This window comes from Corvus brachyrhynchos, unplaced genomic scaffold, assembly GCF_000691975.1.
Source record: "Corvus brachyrhynchos isolate BGI_N302 unplaced genomic scaffold, ASM69197v1 scaffold21, whole genome shotgun sequence".
Classification (NCBI taxonomy): domain Eukaryota; kingdom Metazoa; phylum Chordata; class Aves; order Passeriformes; family Corvidae; genus Corvus; species Corvus brachyrhynchos.
In genome coordinates, this window is record NW_008236924.1 from 5,331,287 (window position 1) to 5,335,797 (window position 4,511).

The following is a 4,511-nucleotide window of genomic DNA, read 5'->3' on the forward strand; positions in this document are numbered from 1 at the left end:
TCATCTCCAGCTGCAGCTCCACAGCAGCTCAGCCCACAGGGTCAGGCCGGGGCAAAAGGTCCCCCCAGGACTTCCGAGGCACCGCGGCTGTGCTCCTCTGAGCCTCTCAAAGGCTCAGAAAAACTGCACGTATCAAATCTGGCCTGCTCCTGTCTGAGCCCAAAGTGTTTCCCATCTAGAGCAACACGAGAAAAGGTTGCTTGAAAAGGTTGTTCCAGAGGAAAGTGCAGGATCCTGGCGTTTCCCCAGGGAATATGAAATCAGAGATCCTCCCAGTGCCCGGGGGCATGCTTAGGGGTGTAGGAAAAAAGCTTTTAATAAGATTTGCGCTTGGATTTGATCTCGCTCTTCCCTCAGATTTTTTGGGGATTACGCAGCCTGGCACTGGCATTCACTGCTCTGTTCAAGCCCAGCTTTTTTTGGAGAATTCAGTGCTCCAGCTCCACCTGAAGGTGACAGGGTGAGAGCAGCTCGGTATTCTTGAGACGAACTGCACATGGCAAGTTTATTCAAACTATATGGAATTCACACAATTTGTACAGAAATGAGTTGTCAGCTGTCAGGGACGGATACCAAATCCCTTGCCAGTTTCGTAGGAACTGAAGTAATTGTTTTTCCCAAATAACACCCCTGCAGTGCCAGAATTTTATTCCTTAAGTTCAAGGAGTTTTCACATCGGAAGTTATTCTCTGGAGTCTGAAAACAAGATACGGTCCTGGCAGGAATTAAGCGTTTCAATGTTCCTGAGAAGCTCGGCAGGAAAACAACAGATCAACAACCCTCTCTCGCCAGCCCCTGCTCCTAATTCATCTCACTGACATCGCTTTAGATCAGTATCAGCAGTAAGTGATTTCTTGTTAATGGGGATTATTAAGAAGAATCAACACCTTTAAAATGCCACTCCAAAGCGAGAAAGGGATGGGCTTTCAGGCTGGAGTCCGAGGTTTCATTCCCAGGTGGTTTGTTATTGCCTAAAACACGAAATTAACGTTACATTTGGACGCAGAAAGAGAGGGAAGCAGAGATTTCTCCCAGCAGATCAAGCACGGGCAGTGCATTTGTGAAAGTTCATCAATCAAGGTTTAGCAAAGTGACACAGAATACATTACCTGAAGATCTCTACCTGTCTCCCGCTGTCATCTTAAACCCTGACACTCCAGCGTTTCATGCAGCAAGAAAGACCCATTTAGAGACAAGATCACCCCGAGCAGCCCATCAGCCACATTTCCTATTGTAGTCCTGCACAGACTGGCCCCAGACTGGTGCTAGAGCTGATGGGCTGCTGAGATGACCAAAACCAGGTGAGTTCCTCTGTCTCTGCAGGAAGGAGTTACTGGAACTTCAAACGAAATATAAATTATTTCAGCGGAATCTGCGTGAATGTGCTGAGATCGAAAATAAACTCTTTTCCTGGGCACCAGGGAGAGAAACTCACATTCAGAAGAGCAGAGCAGGGCATTTTTAATCCAGCTCTGTGTGTGAGCAGTTGGAGCACTGACCCCACTGAGACTCTAACACATCTCAAGTTATCCCTGCTTAAAATAACATTTTTTTTTGTGTCAGCAAAGAATCACGGTCAAATGGCTAAACCACAGGTCTAAGCCAGGAGATTGGGCACTTTTCCCAACCCCATTAAAGGGGGGCATCATGTTTGCAGCAGGTTCAGCTCAGTCCTGCCCACTGTGAGCAGTCCAGGGGTTCTCCAACATATTTTGCAGAGTTCACTCAATACCTGCTCAGTTTGGAGGGCTGGAAAAATAAGTTATCCAAAAGAAAAACAAACAAACAAACTTGTAAATGGGAATAAATCTCTCAGTGGCCAAAATAATTTTATTCCTTAGGGTTGGTTGAGATTAATTGGTCTCAGGGAGACATCCCGGAGCTAAACTATTAATTATGGAGATGGGTGAGCTGAAGGCATGAATGACTCTGCTGTGGAGTTGGCAAGATCAGGACTTAACAGGCTCAAATAGGAAAAGAAAAGCAAATTTCTCAAGTATTTCAAACTCTGTGAACTGCTTGAACAACAACTTCGTAAGAAACAAACAATTTAGAAAGGTGTTTTAGAGTTTTAGTCCTAGAACCAACAAATCTGGTTGTTGAATAAGTTAGTAACTTCCACAGTTCAAAACACCTGCTCTCAAACGTTTTCCAGGGGTTCTGTGCATTTGCAGCAGGATTTGGTGCTCTCTGCTGCCACAAGTATACACCAGAGTTTATTTTAGCACAGCAGACATTTCCTAAACAGATTGCATTTTCCTCCTGCATAAGCTTGGAATAAGTCACAATATTAACTCCTAGAAATTGCCCCCCAAATCCCATCTTCCTGGCCCAGGATGCTCTTGTATTCCTTGTTATCTGTGCAGAAGAAAAGCTGCTGTCAGAGCAGTGGAGGAGCAGCACACAGACACGGGCACAGTGCTGGCTGGCAGCAAGAGGAGCCGTTCAAAAACAGGCCACAAAAAAAAAAAAAATTCAAACTCATCTCAATCAAATAAGTAAGTCTCTCACATTTTTAAGCACCAAAAAGATGAGAATGAAAACCCACTGCCTTGACTTCAAATCTAATGATATTAAGGAGATGATTTTTGCTGTTTCAAAGGAGGAAGATTTAAATCTCGCTTGACTCGAGGTCTCGTGCTGCTTTAAGCATCGTGCAGCATCAGCTGCTGCTGCTCCCCTCTCTCCACACACCCTCAGAGCCAGGTCCAGATCCACCCTGCAATTACACACTTCACTTTACAGACATGGCTAATCCCACTGGAGATTCCACAGGGACACAGAGAGGGCTCAGGGGGAAGCAGACGGCCGCACTGACACTCAGCCTCACCTCTGGCACCCTCCCATGCCGAGGCTCCAGTGTCCTCCTGCTATTTATTGCTGGTTGTGAGGGTTAGAGGCTTTTTTGTATTTGTTCTGGGTTTTATTTGAGTTGTACCAGCCAACTCCACGCCCAGATGATCCACAGGCTGAGCATCCATGGGGATTGCAGGAGTCCCCATCCCAGAGCCATAAACACACAGGCCTGCTCAGAACGTGGGGTCCTCACTGCTGTCTTTAGGAACAGCCCTTTCCAAGCAAGGCCCAAAAGAAATTGCTTTACTTCTCCATGATTGTGAAGAAATGCAAGTGTAATTGCTGCCAGAAAGAGATGTTCTGTCCTATCTCCCATCCAACACCCACAGGCATCCAGTGTGTCCCTCTGGGATCAAAAATTCACCTTTTAGATGCACAGAGAGATAAATTAATTAAAAAAAAAAAAAAAAAACAGTGAGAGCTGCTGGTTAGTGGCTTCTCTGAGAGCCAGGCCTGAGGTGACCATTTGCCTGGTTAGACACCAGTTTAGAGCCCACCCGTATTTCACCTTGAGAACTTAAACCTAATTAATTTCTTACACAATGAGACATCCGAACTGGAAATCAAATTTCCCGCTTGAGTCCTCAGTGGCAGCTTTACCTATAGCATTTTGGTTTTGAACACACCAAGATTATTTCCCAAGGAGAATATAAATACTTGATATTTTCCCCACCAAAAACCCCAAAAGTCAGGGCACTTGAGAGAATCACCCCCCACGCAGCGCATGGGAACAGGGACATTTCCAGGTTAATTTCTAAATATCCTCTTCAATTTTCTTACTTTCCTGACCACCTTTCCAGTCCTATTGGCTTCAATATTCTGGCTGTGGAAACGCTGTGCTCTGCCCCTTTGATCAGCCCCTGCAAAGCCCTTTCATGTCCTGCTGTCTTCATTACCTCACGTTTTAATTGCTGGCCTTGCAGGGGACAGACAGGTGGTGCGAGGTCACAGCGGGAGATGATGGATGGATTTTGGCAGTGCCTGTGCAGATGACACACACCCAAAATCATCCTGTGGGGCAGAACCCTGGCCTTGGGCCGGGGAATCAGCAGGGCACCAACAGCATCCCATGGCTGCAGCCAGCAAGGACCTGCTTTGGGTCCTGTTAGTTATTATTTCCTAACCACACTTCCTCGGTTCCTTCAGGTTAGGTTTTCTAAGGCCCCCCCACACACAAAGTTATTTATCTGAGCACCACCATCCCTGTAAGCTACTGGGACCAGCATTTCACACCCCAGGGAAATGAAACATCCAGAAACAGGAACTGAGCTCAGGTAAAAGGCAGGAGTGAGGCTCAGGCTGAGGCACAGTCTGGAGAGGCCATTTAAGCAATTAGTTCCCACTTTCACCATCTTGTTGTTAAGATAACATCACAAATTTCACAGATTTTGGTGTGTACCTTCACAATTCATTAACCCAATGCTTTCAAAAAGTCTTCTTTGAGATCATTCCTGTTTTATCAACCAAGACAACATAATCTTATTCACTTCTGAGGGGCATGAAGGTAGGGGAGGTTCAAAATCAGTTGAGAGAAACAACGTGGGCCTCAGGTCTTCATTCTGTATTTTTATTTTTTCCTTAAATACAGAATTGATGACTTTGTATTTTTTTTTTTGGGGGGGGGAGGGGGGGGTCACTGACATTTTGTGGAAAAC